We start from the raw sequence: 19,935 nt of genomic DNA on the forward strand, positions 1-19,935 counted from the left end.
CCTATGAGGTGGATTGATTCAGTGACTAGGGTAATCGGGATGAGTGTGTCGGAGATGGTACGATTGGCACAGGACAGAGCAGAGTTCAGGGATGTTGTACATAGGGTCGCTAGGAGTCACAAGCAACTCGATGGCACATAACAACAACAGCAACAACATACCAGCAGTTTTCTGTTTTTCACAAGGTTTTGAAAGTCTTGTTATTTCAGAAGTAGATAGTCAGTCTAGCTTAGTAGTTAGTCTAGCTTAGTCTGGAAGCTCCACTGAAACCTAACACCTGCCTCCCCACCTATCTGTTCACCACAGGTGACCCTGCTGGTATTTGAAATAAGTGTAGCACATCTTCCAGCATCACAGCAACACACAAGCTGTGCCAGTACAGCTAACAGGCAGACGGTGGCGTCAATTTGAAGATTAAAGCGTGCTTGATACAAGTGATGGTATTTTCAATTGCTTCATATGAATCTGAAAGTTAGAAAATGAATAAAGAAGTCCAGAGAAAGAATTGGTGCTTTTGGATTATGATGTTGGTGAAGAGTATTGTATGTACCATGGGCTGAAGAACACGCTAGTCTGTCATCGAGAAAGTTTAACCAGAGTGCTTCTTAGAGGTGAGAAAATGGTAACACCTTGTCTCCCATATTTGGGGCATGTTATCAAGAGAGGTCAGTCCTTGGAGAAAGATATCTTGTTTTTTAAAAAAATAGAGGGTCATAGAAAGAGATGAAGCTCATCAAGGAGATGGATTGACACGTTACAGTGGCACAGGATGCAGCAAAGCTCCCATCTGTGATGTATAGGGTCACCCTGGGTCATAGTCGACTTAACAACACCTAACAACAACGGAAAACCGCTCTAGCTCTCAGATTCTCAAAGACCTTCTCAGATTCTTCGCAGAGCTTTTGTAAATTCACCCTACCTGTCTCTCATTAAGGAAACAGTAGCTTGGATTCAGTGTTGCAAAATCCAGATGTCACCTCTGTGTTAAAGGTGCAGAGAAGATTTTTGCATAGGCCCTCTGAGGTGAGAAGCAGTTACACAAATCCAGAGCTTCAGCCAAGGCAGGTAGACAGTTGCACAACTGGCCACCAACAGAGGCAGTGTTTTATGCAGGACTGTCTAGAAATTGAACTCTGTGACTACTGGGGGGAGGACAGAGTTGGCCTTGCTGGTTCTCAGGTCCCTTTGCCTGGCCTCGGTGTAACTGATCAATTTTCTGCCCCACTTTGGGGCGGGGGAGGGACCAGACACCTAAGGCCCCATGATACTTTCTGGAGACTTTCTGGAGGTCATCCTTAGTACCCAGGTTCTAAGTATTCATTCATTTTTTTCCTAGTCCAGAGGCGAGTGGAGTTGATTTCACATCCAGCTAAATAATATATATTTAGGAAGAATACGATACAATTTCAGAAACATTGGCAACCAGCAAACTAGTTTAAGGTAATAGGCCCTGATTTGAAGAGTTGACTGACAATTAGTGGCCAAGGTGGGTCTTGCAAGTGCAATCTACAACTGGGGGCTGTATAGACCCCAAACCAAATACCAAACCCACTGCTGTCACATCCGTTCTGACTCAAGAAAACCCTCTGTGGAGTTTCTGAGCCATAGCTCTTAATGGAATGAGCATATCCATCTTTCTCCCATGGAATAGCTGCTGCATTAAAACCAGCGGTCTTTTGTTTACAGCCCAACATGTAAAGCATTTGGCCACGAGGGCTTCATGCATAGACTCCAGCAAGGTACAAATATGAGAAAGTCTATTTCTTGATTAGGATCCCGGGTGGCACAATGGCTAAGTGTTTAACTGCTAAGCAGAAGGTGGATGGTTCGAACCCACTAGTGGGAGAAATGACTTGGAGAATGTGCTATAAAGATTATAGCTCAGGAAACTCTGTTAGGGCAGCTGTACTCTATTCTACAGCATCAATATGCATTGGAATAGACTTAAGACACTCAGCAGTAACAACAATAATTTTCTGATTGGGAAAAAGATTAGTGCAAAAGCAAAATATAGTGGAGAAACAGGAATAATCTTAAGGCTATTTGTATAAATGCAAGCAAACACATAAACACCATCAACACTATCACATATGATCTGTTCCTCCTGCAAAGCCCTCACAGCATCTAGACATAAGTTCCAAACACACGCCCTTCTATATCAACTGCACTTTGTCTCAAAGACCCCCCCCCCCCTTCCCAGGCATAGGCCGACCAGGCTCAGCCCAGACTCACTGCCCACCTCTCCAAATACATTATGCACATACCCATCAGATAAACACTCTCCTCTTGGGAAGCTGATTAATAAAACTATTTTATCTATAATTACACTTGACTGATAATAATGTCCTCAGAGCCTGCATGGTTAGATTGGCTCAGATTGTAACAGCCAGATTAGGGTTGAACTCCCTTTGAACTTTGGCTACACTACTAGTCTCTCCAGCTCAGAGATTGCAAATTACTTGAGCTGGATTCACTCCATGGAACTAAAAGGATAAGTAGAATTCCAGATTTCCTTCATTCTCTTTTCTCTCTACTGCTGTGTAGAGGGCAGGATCTCAGAAAATATATACTAAGGTTTGGAGGAAGGCCCAAATCAAAGGACTTCCTCCAGTCCACTAGTATGTATCTTGGTGGATCTACCTTCAGACCAAGACCAATCTCAGATTCTGTGGAGGAAGTGGCCCTGAACGCTGTCTCTAAGAGTGACACTTGGAAATAAACAGTTTAATTCCTGGATCTTGGGGATGGGCTCGAGTGAACCATAATTAACTCTTTTAAGTCCTCACAGTGTCTGGCCAATAGTAAAAGATCAGATTCTTTATGACGTAACGCTGAATGGAGGCAGCGAGGAGGCCTTTTAGGCTAATTACATGTTGGAACGAGGTTAACAACATGCCGGAGATTCTTTGTGTGGCTGTCCTGACACTGACAAGGCACTTGGTAACACGCTAGGGCCAAAGGCAGCTTTCAAAGAGGGTCGGGATTAGAAATTAATCTAGACAGTCTCCTGACAACCTCCCTTAATCTAGTTTCTCTCTCCTTCCTCCTAATTCCAGGGATTTCAAGAGCTCTTGATTATACACTGGCACTTGACGGCGTGGGGTTGGAGGTTTGGATCGAAATCAGCATGGCTCTTAGACTTTAGAAGGCAGTTGCCATCAGACCGACTGATGTTCTGGGCGATCTCGTGTGAATCCAGGTGGCACTGTGCTCCACAGGGTTTTCAATACAGCTTTGTGGAGGCAGATTGCCACCAGGTCTTCCTTCTGAGATCCCTCTCCTTGGACTTGAACCTTTCAGCTTTTGTTGTGTATCAGAGCATGTGGACTCTTTCACCCCCAAGGGTCTCTATTTTAGGATTCACAACAGCCGATTTTAGTTAGCCAGGAGTGGAAATAATAGCCCGCCATCTAGTAAGACACCTTGGGGATGACATGGCTTATCTATACAGATAAGCAAGGTGTACATCAACTTAAAAATATCCTGAATGACGGCAAAATGCCCCAGAAACAGGAATGAATGTTCATACCAGCCAATGGGAAGGGCTGGGTGTTATGACTCCATTCTGCAGGTGAGCACATCGCCATTTCAAAGTCACACAGGAAGACCTCATAACTACTGCTTTTCAATTCTCCTCAGTGGCAGGAGGTACTATAGTCATCTGTAACATTGCTTCCAAACTAAGCTGTTACTGCCTGTCTTTGAGTTGATCCCAACCCCTGCCGACCCCATGTATGCAAAACAGAACTGTTCCATAGGATTTCCAAAGCCAGTACCTTTTGGAAGCTGAACACCAAGTCTGTTTTCTGAGGCACTTCTGAGCGTGTTTGAACCACCAACATTTTGGCCACTGGTTAAGCGCTTAACCATTTGTACACCCAGGGATTTGTCCAATCTAGGCTGAGAGGTGCCTTGAGCTTTTCCACCAAAAACAAACAAACCCCAAAAAGTTCTCAAACTCATTGCCATCCAAGAACCAGTTCATATTCGACCCCCTATTTGGTTCCCATGGCTATAAGCCAATGGAAGGAGATTGCCTATCTTTCTCTGGAGGACCTGCTGATGGAGTTGAACTCCAGAGAGGTGTAGACTCTGGGTTGCAGCACAACTCCCTGTCAACCACATCATCATCAACGGCTCCGTCATTCACTACGCAGGGGAAACCGGGTACAAATGCTGCGCATAGGCAGGCCGGAGGGGAGAAAGGAGTTAAAAAAAAGACCACCAAGCTTCATGAGTAGAGTTCGAGTGACCCTCATCAGGAATGGGGAGAAGGACTCAATTACATGCTAAATAAACACTCCCAGGTGCCTGCGTCCTCTTTAGCTCTTAAAGGAGCTGCCACCTGCCTTTTCTCCCTGACGGGAGGTCTGGGGAAAGAATAGCCGTCTCTTCTCGCCCGGCCTCCCTTTCCCCCTCATACACGCAGATACACGCAGCACCCACCTGGCCTCGCTGGTCCCACCACACTGCGCTCGGCTCAGCTCCTCCACGGTTGTCATCACCCTGCCCTGTGACGGCCCGGGCTGCGTGGGCTCGTCCGCCTCCGCCACAGGGACAACGCATGGCTGCGTCCAGGTGGGCGACACCTCCTCTGGGTGTCCCAGACCCGAGCAGCCTCCCAGGTGCAGCAAGCCCCGGGGAGGGCAGCCGGCAGGTGGGTCTCCCACCTCCACAGTGCCCAGGTTTGGGCGAGTCGCTTGTTTTGACGGCAGCTCCAGAGAGTGACAGTCCTTTACTGCACACTCAACATCCCTGAGGTCTGAGCAGGCTGCTGGGCGCTGTCCATGAGGTTTGTGGTCTCTCGTGGAGACAGGTGATGCCTCCCAGCAGCCGAGGAGAAATGTGTCAGACGGAGCTTGTCAGCACTTCAACTCCCTTGCCAAACAGTAATTACCAGCGCCTCGTGCCACCCAGGAGAGGGAGGGCAATATTTTTAACCCCGTTTTATAGAAGGGTAAGTGGAGGCTCAGGGAGGTCAGACAACCACTTTAACCAGCCAGTCAGTCAGAGGCTAAACTTGGCCTCAGGCGAGGCTGACTCAGAGGGGACCATGGAGCTTGGGTGAAGCCAGAACCTGTGTGGACAGTCACAGGCAGGTCTGGCCTATGGCTGCTCGAGGCCCCAACAGCTGTGGAGTCCTGCCCTCCTTGGGGCCATGCAAAAGGCCTGTGGTGACTTCTTATCTTCTCCAGCTCTGCCTTCTCCACAGCCCTTATCTGACTCTTGTTTCTTTCCGGCTGCCTTGGCATTTGTCGTCAGTACCATTTCCACCTCAGAGATACTAATCTGAAACATGTGGAGAAAAATTTCGATGGGCAGCTTAAGCTGGGAGAATCTGCTGGCTCTGTTTTCTGCTTGATAGTCACAGAGTGTTACTATTGTTTGTTACAGTGAAATCTCCACAGACTTATGGTAACATTATGAGTAACAGAAAGAAATGTCACCCCGTTCTGCACAGTCATCACCATCGTTGGTGTTTAGCTTCCAACCAGGGGAAGGGCCTCATTTTCCAGCAATATCTCAGGCAATATTCTATTTTGATCCAGAGAGTTTTCACTGAGGAGAGTGAGTAGGTAGTTTGCTGCTAAATTACAGGCAGGTGGTTTAAATCTACCAGCTGCTCTGAGGAAGAAAGATGACCTCTCTCCTCACAGGTTAGCCTCTGAAAACTGCTCGAGGGTCCACTGTGGGTCAGTTCAGACTAGGCGGCAATGTGTTGAGTTGAATTTTGGATTACAGATTGCCAGGCATTTCCTCCTCGTCTGTCTTAGCATGGACGCTCTGCTGAAACCTGTCCACCAAGGTTGACTCTGCCAGTATTTGAAATACTGATGGCCTAGCTTCTGGCATCACAGCCACACTCAGATCACCAAGCAAGGCATGCAATAGACAGGTGGTGGTCATGAAGAGAACTAGCCTACTCAACTTTCAAGAAATCTTATGAAGAAATTGGTTTAATTTTGCGTAGCTCAGCATTTTTCATGCTTATTTGAGCAGTATTTTTTTTTTCTGGTAACACCAATTATCCTAACACCTGGCTAGTGTCTTATCAAGTCTGTGTTGGGAAATTCTGATTGAGATGGTCACCTCCTCAGAGCAGGGCCTGGTCCTCTTCCCCAGGGCACTCCTTCCACCCACAGTGCAGGTGCAGACAGCTGCTCAGAACGCCGGGCAGAGTGAGTGGTACCCTTATTTCCCTAGCTTTTCAGGCACAAGGGCTGGATTTATTTTTTTTTTAACACTCATTTTTTAAACTTCCTGCATGAAGCCAACACAAAGTCACAAAAAAGGAGAAATGTTTACTGATGAAGATCTATGTCTCACTACAGGGTAGGATGTAGAGTTTTATACGACTGTTTTTTTTTCTATAATTATATTTTATTAATTTTCATAAACATTTACAGAGATTTTGGGTTTCCATTCATTCACCGCTGCACCATTCTCTCTACCCTCCTCCCAGTTTGTTCTTTATATGACTGTTTTTTTCTTTTCTTAATACTTCATTTTTAATCAAATCCTTTGCCACAACCAGCCAGTTTGTGTGATGATGGAAACACACACACACACACACACACACACACACACACACACACACGTTAAAAGTAGACAGTAATTAACCAGTTTTCTAAATAGGTGGTAATAACAAAAACTTTTAAAATAGCAAAGCAGCACAAAGTTCCCTTGCAGTGGTTTTAAAATCTTTAAACAAGGGTTAAATTCACTTGTTTAGATATTTGAAATACAACTTTATTCTGGTTCTAAACAAAAAGAATGAGAATGACAGTAACAAACAAGATTTTACCATGAAATATTGTGTTTGACTGTAGCAATCTTGTGTTTGAAACTCAAGAAGGAAACTACCTTCCAAAACAGCTAAATATGCAGGTCTAAAAAATGAAGGTTTTTAAAACCACCACACTGATTATTTATGGCTGTTCAAGAAACTGTATTGAGAAGGATCTTGCTGTGTGAGGATAAAGGTGCTGCAATTAGGAGTTTTCTCTCTCTGCATGTGCTGTCTGAGAGAAAGAGCTCTTATTCCCACTAAGTTGATTCTGATCCACAGAAACTCTTTAGGGCAGAGTAGAAAGAACCGTCCAGTGACATTTTCAAGGTTCCAAGCCTTAATGATAGCAGAGTATCTTCTCTTTTTCCAAGAAGTGACTGTTGAACCCAAATCACTAATCTTTAGTGAGCAACCATTCCTTAATCACAGTACCTCTCAAGCTCCCTGCGGCAGGTGTTGTTGTTGTGTACCCTGAGTTGGAACCAACTCATTGCTGACCATCCAGCAGGTTTTCAGAGGCAGTTAATCCCACAGGAGGAAATTGCCCATCTTTCTTCCATGCAGCAACTGGTGGATTTGAACTGCATGCATATATATTTGCTATTCCTGAAGGAGACCTTCTGCAAGTTCAGTGTTATGTGCTTAACCAGGATCAAGTGGTTTGCAGCACTGCAGGTATTCTCAGGTAGAAGGTGTGGTTTTGATCAATCCTTCTGGTGCCAGAAGGGGAAGAGCAAAATGATAGAGGAGCGTCTTTCTTAAAGGTCAGTCTCTGGCTGCATGTTGCCTGGGGCAGCTGAAGGAAGAAAGCACTGTGAGAAGGTTGGGCTGAGATTGGGGATCTTCAATCATTCATCCTCTTAGGATGGAGCCAAGAACACTTGAACTTCATTGTGCACCATAAAGTTGGGTTATAGAAGGGCTTTGACTTCCTACCTTTAGAAGGATAAATATTTGAGTATGGGTAAAATATTTGCACAGTGGAATCTGAAAGCCATACTAACAAAAATAACAAAAGAAAAGGAGGGGGGAAAAAAAGGAAGAAGTCACCTGTCATTTCCCTCTCTGAACATAGTAACTATTCCAGGCAATTCAATTCTTCCTTTTAACAAATATTTGCTGTGTGTCTACCAATGAACCAGGTCCTGTGCACCAGAGCGAAAATAACGAGCTAAGCATTGAGTACCAAAAAAGAAAACATAAGATTTCTTCTTCTTATCTAATAACTTATTGTTAAAAGTTTACACAACAAAGTAATTTTCCCTATCAATAGTTCGTATCCAGATTGCTCCATGCCAGGCACCTCCTGCCTGGGTTCCTTGCTTCCATTCACCTGGCTTCCTTGTCCCTCTCTGTCTTCTCATCTTTAGTTTGGTTGCAGAGGTTTTCCTGTTGGTTTTGTACTATTTACTGTTCCGAGGAGCCCATTTGTCATGTTGTTTTATAGTCTGTCTCATCTGTTACTTGGCTGGAAAGAATTTTCTCAGACTAATTGTCTTGAGGGTTCTTCTTTCTAAGGGTCTTCCTGATGGATAAGTCTGGTCATTTCTTGATTTGGTTCTGACTACAAGGCATCTTTTCTTGTCACAGTGTATGTAATGCAGCTAGAAGTCAGCACCAAGAAGGATGATGAAAGAAATCCAATACTTGAAAATTGATTAACACTTTGCTCAACAACTACTGCATAATAGATGAAATTGGACAAAATGAAATAAAAAAACCCAAGACATTCTTAGAGCCAAATGAGAATGAAAGTCTGCTATATCTAAACTTCTGGGACACAACAAGAAAAGCACTCAGAGGTCAACTTATAGCAGTAATAAGAAGTCAATTCTTCCACATTTTGAACATGTAGGGTGAGGCTATTCCTTGGAGAGGGAATCATGCTTGGAAAGATGGAGGGCCCGTGAAGGAGAAGAAGACCCCAAATTAGATGGATTGACATGATGACTTCAGTAATAGGCTCTCGTGTGTCAGAGATGATGAAGATGGCACAAGATAGGGCAGGGTTCAGTTTGGCCATTTATAGGGTCGCTTTGAGTTGGGAAGCTGGAATTTATGCAGAGGCATGTAGCATCAGGATTGGAGGAAGGCTCAACAACCTATGTTATACAGATGACATAACCTTGTTTGCTGAAATTGAGGAGAATACAAGACATTTATTGCAGAAGGTAGTGGACTATGTTCTTTAATAGGTATTGAAGCTCAACATCAAGAAAACAAAGATACACACTACTGGGCTAGTTGGCAGCTTCATGATAGATGGAGAAGAGATTGAGATTGATAATAACTTCAGCTTGCTTGTTCTCACAATCAACACTCTTGGCACCAACAGTCAAGAAATCAAAAGAAGAATTGCATTGGAAAAATATGCTGTCAGGAACCTCTCTAAAGTACTGAAGAGTAATGACATCAGTCTGGAGACTAAGGTGAGCCTAATCCAGGCCATGATCTTCATAATTACTTGCTATACATCCAAGAGCTGAACAGTAACTAAAGATGTCAGGAGAAGGATAGATGCCTTTAAATTGTGGTACTGGAGAAGAGTTTTGAAAATGCTGTGGACTGTCAGGAGAACAAATAGGTCTGTCTGGAGAGGTTGAAACTAGATGCTCCCTGGAGGTAAGGATTGTGAATCTTCATCTCGCATAATTTGGGCATGTCGCCAGGAGGGACCAGTCCCTGGATAAGGAAATCATGTTTAGAAGGGTGGAGGGACAGTGCAGGAGAGGAGGACCCAGGATGAAATGGATTGACTCCTTGACTGGAGAAATGAGATTAGGTCTGTCAGAGATGATGAGATTGACTCAGGATAGGGCAGAGTTCAGAGCTAATGGACATTATATCCCTATGAGTCAAGGCAACTTGATGGCACATAACAACAACAACAACATGAGTTGCACTCAACTTGATGGCACACAACAAGAGGTCAATTTATAGCAATTAAACACACACATCAATAAAGACAGAATAATATCTTTACAATTCAAACAAATAGAAAAAAGAACAACTAAAGAATCCACAACCACCAGAAGAAAAGATATAAGACAGAAAAAAAAATAAACAATACTGGTTATAACCACTCTGGAAGGCAGTTTGGCATTTCCTAAAAAGGCTGAACATATTATGTAGGTCTCTGCTAGGAATAAACCCCAAGAAAATTTGAACTGAGACACAAAGAAAAATTTGTACACCAATGTTCATAGCAGTATTATTCACCATCACAAGAACATGGAAATAGGCCAAATGTCCAGCCACATTTGAATGGATTGAGAAATTGTGATACATTCATATGATGGAATACTACGCAACACTCAGGAGCAATGATTTTGAAAATTACTACATAACTTGGTAGGGACTGGAGAGCATTATGCTGAATGAACAAACTCAGTCTCATAAGGATAAAATCTGCACAAGACCATTATCATAGAAATAGAAAGTAAACAGCATATGAGGATCCAAGGGGGAAGAGTGGGAGCAGAGGAGTGAGGATGGGGGAAAATCATAAAGTCGTACTCTTTGGTTGGGAGTGGGGGCTGGTAAAAGAAGTGGGAACTATCTGGCGCGGATTTAGAAAGACAGGGTAATGATGGCCATAGTTCAATAGTGATTAATTTTATAAAATAGAGTGAATGCCTTCTTCCCTTGCCTGACTGTCACCAAGGGGAGCCACCATGGAGACGCTCGCCATCCCACCCGATTAGTTGGCTGACTTCCAGAGTGGAGGGAGCCTCCAGACCCCAAGCCTCGTGAAGGTTTTTATGCTAGGGTCTGGAGCAGGCTCCGCAGGCTAGAAGTTTCTGGGGTCTTTTGTGTTGTGTGTTACTTTCCTTTTTGGCCTTCAAAGTTGAGTGGGTGGCCCTGACCCTTACAGTAAGGGTGAGTAAGGCTGGAGTTGAGCCTGCAGAGCCTGCTTCAGGACCTTTAATTGTTTTTGGTGAAACATTCTTCTAGGTCGTGTAACCCTGGTATGTCCACTTGCTGTACAGAGGTAACTCGCGGTTGCTGGGAAGCCAAGCACTGTGACACGGATGAGTCAAATGCGAGAATGGTTACCCGTGGGGGACAGTGTTTGGTGGAGCTCCGCGATTAAAACAAACTTGGAGGTAGGAGTCGCATCCACTTCCATAATAGCTTGCCTCTGGAAACCCTATGAAAGTCATACAGGAAGTGTGCAGGACTTTCGTTCATAGGGTTGCTATGAGTCGCCCGCGCCTCAACGGCACTTAACAAAACAAAATAATGAATGTGAATGATTGTATAAAACAATGTGAATGAAGGATAGTGTGAAGTACAATTGTGTATGAACTTTGTAAGCAAACCAATGTAATATAAAAACTGAAAAAAGAACAAATACTGTATAAGACCATTGTTGTAAACACAGAAAGATAACCAGTTAAGATGTGTATGGAAGGTCAGAGAGGGAAGGGGAGGGGCCCGGAGAACCAAGGGAGGGAAATCATGATGTTACAGAGGTTAGTGGGTGGAGGGAGAGAGAGGCAAAAAGAAAAACAAACCAAAAAACAAAAACAACAAACCAACCCACACCAATGAGTACAAATGAAACAAAATGTAAACAAATTACTATATGCATACCAATAAAGGAATTTTAAAAAAAGACATTATCCTGGAGTTGATCCTTTGAAAAAATTAACAAAATTGACAAACCACTGGTAAAATCAACAAAAGAAAGGAATAAGATGCAGATAACCAAAATTGGAGGGATGGCGTTAAAAGAGAACCATTTGAAATAAAAAGGATCATAAGAGAATGTTGTGAAAAATTCTATTAAAAAATTTTAAAACTGAGAAGAAATTGACAAATTAATGGGAACACATTACTCACTTAACACAAGCCAAGGCAGAAAATTTGAATATAACAAAAGAAGAAATTGAAGCAGGCATTAAAAAAAGAAAACCTCAATAACAACAAAATTCCTTGCCCAGACTATTTTGCTGAAGAATTCTATTCAGAGAAGATATGGTGTCAATACTACTTAAACTATTGTTGAACATAGAAAGGAAAGGGGTAATTCCAAATTTCTTCTACAAAGTCATTACAGTATTGATACCAAAGCTAGGCAAAATTATGAATAAAAAGAAATTTACAGATCAACCTCCCTCATGAATACAGAACAAAAATTCTTGACATGATTCTACTCAATAGAAATCAATAGCATATTAATAAAATAATATACATTGATGAAATGAGCTTTATCTCAACTCATACATTGTTGGTGAGATTGTAAAATAGTACAACCATTCTGGAAGGCAGTTTGGAGCTTTCTCAAAAAGCTGAACATAGAAATTCCATATGACCCAGCTATTCCACTACTTGAAATATACCCTGAGAATTTGAGAACTGAGGCACAAACTGAGATATGTACATCAATGTTCATAGCAGCATTATTCACCATCAGAAGAACATGGAAACAGCCCAAATGTCCAACCACAAAAGAATGGATTGAGAAATTATGGTCCATTCACACAATGGAATACTATGTATCATGCAGGAGCAATAACTTTGTAAATTATTCCCTAACTTGAGAGGGATTGGAAAGCATTATGGTGAATGAACTCGGTCTCACAAGGATAAATATTGTATAAAACCATTATTGTAGAATGAGTATAAGAATCCAAGAGGGGTGGGAGAAGTTGGAAGCAGAGGAATGAGGATGTGCAAGGGGTGGGGGTTATTAATCATGGGGTTATACAATTTGTTGAGGGGGGCATGAGGGAAATGGAAAGAATTTGTTCTTGAAAACAATGTGTTCAAATTTTGTAAATAAACTAGTAGAAAATTTAAAAAACTATAAAAAAAGAAAAATCAACCAACATAATTAATCCAGCTGATAATTAAAACAAAGGGCAAATACTTCATACGATCTTCTCAACTGATGGAGAAAAGGCATTTGATAAAAGTCCAATGCCCATTTCTAACACAATCTCTCATCGTGTAGAAGGGAACTTCCTCAGTGTAAATAAAGATGCATATAGGAAACCGACCTTTAATATTATATCCAATGGAGTGTGAATAAAAACATTCCCCTTGAGAACAGAAACAAGACAGGCATACCCTTTGTTACCATTCTTAATGCAAGGTTGAAAAAAAAAGAGAGGGAAATCGAAGAGAAATCTTCTAAAGAGAGAAAAGACCTCCATGAAATGAACTGACTCAGTGACTATGAGAGAAATACATAGAGAAACTTAAAAATATATGCAGGAGCAAGTGATACCCTTTACAAGAAAATGTTTTTTATTAGTAGTAGCCATTTTAAAAACCAATAGCTATTCACATCTTTTTATTCTTAAACTTTGTTTTAGTGGCTTCCATCCTATTCCTTTTCATACTTGTGATATAATTTGTTTAACACAAATCCTCTCATTTGATGCTTTGATTATTTCTAGGGTTCTGCTACGACACCACAGCATGCTCTTTTTGATGATGGCTCCTGAACAGGCCACCTTTCTACCAGGTGAAGCAGAATGAACCTATCAGAACTAAAGCAGCGAGCCAGTGATGGGCGGGAGACCAGCTAGGAGAAGGTGAGAAACAAGTAAGTTTATTTGCATGAGGTGGAGGTATGTGGCTTAAAAAGAAATATTTTTATAACTCATTAGAACGAAGGAAAGATGTTTGACTCAGTCAAAAAAACACGAGGGTGTCTTCAACTTTGGATTTTGAGACATGTTACCGAGTTAATACATACTCAATGATGTCTCTGAATAAATTAATAAATTAATATATTAAGGTTAGAGGCTGCTTGTTGCTTCAATGCCAACCCTAAAGGACTCAAGCTTAACAAATCCATTTCCTACATGAGACAGTATCCCTTCTTCAAGATGCCAGGGGTGAGGATGAAGCATTCTGAATGTTTACTCAATACTCCACATGAAAGAATATACATTGCTTCTGGAATAAAAAAAAAGGTGTTGTGCTTCATTTCAAAGTTGTTATTGTTGTTAAGTGCTGCTGAGTCAGAACTAGTTCATAGCTGACCTTCTAGTGGCTTTTGGAAACTGTAAATTGCATAGTAAGAAACTGCCCATCTTTCTCCTGTGGAGCAACTGGCAGATTTGAACTGTGTGTTTTGGAGTTGGCAGTGCAACTCCCTGACATGATGGATGGTGAAGAGATTAACATTAACAGCTTTAGTTTGCTTGGCTCCATAATCAACACTCTTGGCACCAGCAGTCAGGAAATTAAAAAATGTACTGCGTTGGGAAAGTCTGCTGTCAGGGACCTCTCCAGAGTACTGAAAAGCAATGAAGTCAGTCTGGAGACTAAGGTGGGCCTGATACAGGGCATGGTCTTTGTAATCACTTGTTATGCATCAGAGAGCTGGACAATGACTAGGAATGACAAAAAGAGAATTGAAGCCTTGGAGCTGCGGTATTGGAGAAAAGTATTGAATATACCATGGACTGCTAAGAGAACAAACAGGTTCATCCTGGAGAAGGTGAAAGCAGGCTGCTCCTTGGAGGCAAGGATTCTGAAGCTTTGTCTGATATACTCTGGACATGTTACAAGGAGGCAGCAGTCCTTGGAGGAGGACATCATACTTTGAAGGGTGGAGGGATAGCACAGGAGAGGAAGACCCTCGATGAGATGGATTGATTCAGTGATTGAGCTAATAAGGATAGGTGTGTCAGAGATAATAATATTGGCACAGGATAGAGCAGGATTTAGGGCTGTTGTACATAAGGTTGCAATGAGTCGCAGGCAACTTGATGGCACATAACAACAACAATAGCAACTTCCTTATGAATTACTTTACCTTAGTGTATCCCTGGATTACCAGGGTGCCCTGAAGTGGAGACGTGAATAACATGGATTTAAGCTTGAAAATAAGCAATAAGATATCTTTTAAGAATTCTGGTGATTCTGAGGACATAGTATGCAGTATGTTGCACTACTAACTGGCACACCTCTGGCAGTTCAAATCCTTCAGCTGCTGCCCAGGAGAAAGATGGGCAGTATCTTCCTGCAAATACTTATCTCTCAGAAAACCTGATAGAGGCTCCCAATGAGTCCGAATCAACTTGATGACAATGCATTTGAGTTCTGGATTTGAGATGTGGCTTTCAGAAACATTTTTAGCACAAGAAGTTGAGGAAAGAACAGAAGGTAATAGGGCCAACCAAAAGATTATGTTAGACAAGAATACTAGATTCTTTACGCAGATTTACAAGCATGTAATGATGTGTCTGGCAAAAAGTCTGTGTGTATGTTATGTAAATGTGTGTATGTATACCTACATTTTATTTACACATATATGCATATGAGGGAGTTCTGGTGGTGGTTTGAATCGACTGGCTGCTGCTCAGGAGAAAGAAAATCTACTCTTGTGCAATTTATAGCCTCGGGAAACCTGCTGGAGAGTGAGCAATGAGTTGGTTCCAACTCAATAGCACATAGGAACAACAACATATGTGTTCAGTTCTGCCATTCATAGAGTCTCTCTGAATGATGGTTGACTCGAATAATAATAACAAAATATAATATTTATATATCTAGATCTAGATTGAAACAGAGATAGAGATGATACAGATCTAGATCTATATCATCTCCATCTCTCTCTCTCTCTCTCTCTCTCTCTCTCTCTCTATTTATATCTATGTGATAATCATACACACACAGCATCAGCATTGTGCATTGTCACAACTCCATGAGGTAGATTATGATTTTCTTTGTTCTACTGTGATTGGCACTGAGGTACGGAGAGGTCTGACTTCATGGCACCTAACAGTGACAATAGATGGGCTGTAATATTCAGTACTAGAAATCTCCTGCCTCACAGGACACCAGGATTCAATTTCTGGGCAGAGTATTTCATGCACAGACACTACCTGCCTTCCAGTGGAGTCTGGTGTGTTTCTATGATGCTGTACAGGTTCCAGGGGGCCTTCCAGACTAAGACATACTGGGAAGCATTTGGTTCCATTGTGCATGGGGTCAACATAAGTCAGGACTCGACTTGATGGTAGAAAGCATATGCATGGATTATAGATTATAGTGGTTTTCCAAGGTGGCACTAGAGCAGAACTGGAATTTAGACCCATCCTGGTGTGTCCAGAGCCTACTCTAATTGCGTTCATGGTGCCGTTACTAATTCTAGATGTGTTTTGCATATTTGTTTCATTTAATCCACATAACTTCCTTAATGGACATTCTTATCCCCATTTCTTAGACAAAGACATGAAAATTTAGAGGTTAGTTTCCCTTGACTGTACACAAGCTTCATTTGTTGATGTTACTGTTATTGTTAGGTGCTGTTGAGAGAAAGACCCATAGCAACCTTATGAACAACAGATCTGAGCACTGTCCTATCCAGGATCATCCTCACACTTTCTGACATACAGCATCGTGTCGATCTACCTGGTTGAAGGTCTTCCTCTGTTTTTCTGACCCTCCACCTTTCTAAGCAAAACCTTCCTCTCCATGGAACAAGGAATAGCCTCTCCTAGCAACATTCCCAGAGAGTGTGAGATGAAGCTTTATCATCTTTGCCTCCAAGGAACATTCTGGATGTACCTTCTCCGAGACATATTTATTTGTTCTTTTGGAAGTCCATAGGACTTTTGGTTCTCTTCTCCAACATTATAACGGAATATAACTAAAAAGAATCAATTCTTCTGTGATCCTTAGTAACTGTCCAACTGTCAGGCATGTAGCAAGTGATTAGAAAGTGTAGCATGGCCTGAATCAGATGCACCTTAGTCCTCAAACTGACATCACTGCTCTGCAATAATTTGGAGAGGTCTCTGACTGCAGACTTTCCCAGTGTAATATGTTTCCTGATTTCTAGATTGCTGGTACCAAGGATGTTGATTTTGGATCCAAGTTAGATGAAATTGTTGACAATTTCAGTCTTTTCTCCATCTATTATGATATTGAACTAGGAGGTAGTTGTGAGAACAGAGCAAGAAAACACTGCACGGTTTAAAATCAGGAAGGGTGTACCCCAGGGATGTGTCCTATCTCCTTTTCAATCTATATGCAGAACAGATCATCTGGGAGATGGGGCTCTATGAGGAGAAGTGTGGCACCAGGATTGGAGGAAGATTCATCAACAACCTTTGTTATACACAATCCTATTGATGAAACTGAGGAGGACCTGAAACACTTGCTGTAGAAGGTCAAGGACTGTATCTTTCAATATGAATTGAAGTTCAACGTCAAGAAAACAAAACTTCTCACCCACTGGGCCAGTTGGCAGCATCACGATGGATGGTGAAGAGATTGAGATTGTTAACAGTATTACTTTGTTTGGCTCCACAATCAACACTCTTGGTACCAGCAGCCAGGGAATCAAAAGACAAATTGCACTGGGAAATTTTTCTGTCACAGACCTCTCCAGAGTATGGAAGAGCAAAGATGCCAGTCTGGAGACTAAGGTGTACTTGACCCAAGCCATAGTCTTTTCAATTATTTGCTATACATCAGAGAGCTGGACAATGACTAGGGAGGATAGAAGGAGAATTGATGCCAATGAGCTGTGGTGCTGGAGAAAAGTATTGAATATACATACCATGGACTTTCAGAATAACAAATAGGCTCATCCTAGAGAGGGTAAAACAAAGCTGCTCCTTGGAAGCAAGGATTCTGAAGCATTGTCTGACATACTTTGGGCATGTTGCAAGGAGGAACCAGTCCTTGGAGAGGGACGTCATGCTTGGGAGGGTGGAGGGACAGTGCAGGAGAGGAAGACACTTGATGAGATGGATTAATTCAGTGACTGGGATAATAAGAGTAAATGTGTTACAGACAATAAGATTGGCACAGGTTAGAACAGGGTTCAGAGCTGGTACAGTGATTCTGTGTATTACTTATATCTTCTTTTGATGTTTCCTGCATCATTGAACATTTTACCCATAGAATCCTTCCATATTACAATTTGAAGTTTGAATTTGTTCTTCAGTTTGTTCAATTTGTGAAGTACTGTATATGTTCTTCTATTTTGATTTTCTAATCCTAGTTCTTTGCATATTTTGTTACAATATTTTGCTTTGTCTTGAGCCACAATAGGGTAGAGAAGTTTAATATAATCAGTCAGAAAAAGATTAGGGGCCAAATACAGAATATATCATGCTCATATGTAAGCACGCTCAAGTTAAAGGTGAAGAAAATGAAAACAAGTCCATGAGAGCCAAATCATGACCGTGAGCATCTACCATCTGAATTCAGAGACCATGTCAAGAAAAGATTTTACTCTTGAACATGAATTATTTAAAATTAGAGTTGTGGGATAACATCATGAACATTACACATTAGAAAAGAAAGAAAAAAAATGTCATAAAAATATACAAATAGATATATGTACATCATGATTATCACATAATATTCACAAAGAAATGGAAGCAGCCCAAGTGCCCAGCAACAAATGAGTTATTAGTGAAACTGTAGTACATCCACACAATGGAATATTATACAGCATTGAAAAACAATGAACTAAAAAATAGTATACAACATGGATGAGTATGTAAGACATCATGCTAAATGAAATATTTCCGTAACAAAAGAACTGAATAAGACTACTTCTATAAAAAGGGTATCGTTACAGGGAAGGCAAAAGCATTGCAAGAATGGATAGTGACAGAACACTGCACCAGAATCCATGAACAGAAGGACAATTTGAAGGAATGGATGACTAGACATTTTGTGTATGTCAATTAATACAAGTATTTCAAAGTGAATTGGGGAAAGGAGAGGAAGAAAAAGGTATATGCATACATGAATGAATGAAAACCAATCTTTATGTAAACTTTCAATAAAATCACAGTAATAATAATTTTAAAAGATAGGAAAGAAAAAATAAAACAGACCAACATGAAGGTCAGAAGTTTCTCTGAAACTAGTTCTTGAACTCTGAGTAGCTAAACTGAATGGAAAAAATTATGACATTTAAGTGCTTAACAGAAAAGAGCAGCTGAAAGGGAGCTCTGGTGGTCTAGTGGCAAGCAGCTGCGTTGCAATCCTGAAGGCATGTGGTTGGAATTCACCAGATGGTCTGCTGGAGGAGAGGTAGTCTCCTCCTGTACCAGTCGGATCTGATTTGACCTTACAGAAGGAGCAAGAGCAGGAGAAGAAATGTTCAATGTTTAAATATTTAACGATGCAAGAAAGATTTAAACATGATGGAAGAAATGAACAGTCACTATTAAAAAAGACTAGTCTATATTCAACCATGCCATTGCTGTTGTTCCTAAATGCTGCTGAAAGGACTAAACAACACATAGATAGCGACCCTATGAACAACTGAGCTGAACCTTGCCCTATCCTGTGTCATCCTCATGACTTCTGATATGCTTGAGCTCATTGTTACAATCACTGTCAATCCATTTGTTGGGGTTTTCTATTTATTTTTTTTTTTGACCCTCAAAATTCCCAGCATTGTGTTTTTCCAAGGACTGACTTCTCTAGACAACATGCCCAAAGTATGTGAGATGAAGTTTCACCCTTCTCGCCTCTAAGGAACACTCTGGCTGTATTTTTTCCAAGAAAGACTTATTTGTTTCTTTGATAATCCGTGCGATAGTCAGTACTCCTCCCCAACATCACACTCAAAGGCATCGATTCATCTTCTGTAATCCCTATTTATTGTCCAATTTTCAGGTGCACAGCAAGCAAATGAAAAGACTATGGCTTGAATCATGTGCACCTTCATCTTTAAATTTATATTCTTGCTCTTTAGAACTTTGGAAAGGTCTCTGACAGCAGATCTTTCCAATGTGACATGTCTTTTGATTTCTTGACTGCCTATTACCAATTGTGAGTCCAAGTAAAATGAAATTGTTAACAACTTTAATCTTTTTTCCAACTATGCTGATGATACCTGTTGGTCCAATGGTGAGCATTTTTGTTTTCTTGATTTTGAAATGTAATCTATTAAAAGGCTGTAGTCTTTGATCTTCTGCAGCAAGTGTTGCAAGTCCTTCTCATTTTGAGCAAGTATGACCATCTTATCTGCATAATGCAGGTTTGTTGATGTTGTGTTGTTAGGTGCCTTTGACTTGAGTACAACTCATAGAGACCTTTTGAACAACTGATCTGTACACTGTCCTATCCCATACCATCCTAACAATCTCTGACACACTCAAGTCCATTGCTACAGACACTGTTCAACCTACCTAAATCCTGATGTT

This window comes from Elephantulus edwardii, unplaced genomic scaffold, assembly GCF_000299155.1.
Source record: "Elephantulus edwardii isolate Elephantulus edwardi_28Jun2011 unplaced genomic scaffold, EleEdw1.0 scaffold00029, whole genome shotgun sequence".
In the NCBI taxonomy this organism is placed as follows: domain Eukaryota; kingdom Metazoa; phylum Chordata; class Mammalia; order Macroscelidea; family Macroscelididae; genus Elephantulus; species Elephantulus edwardii.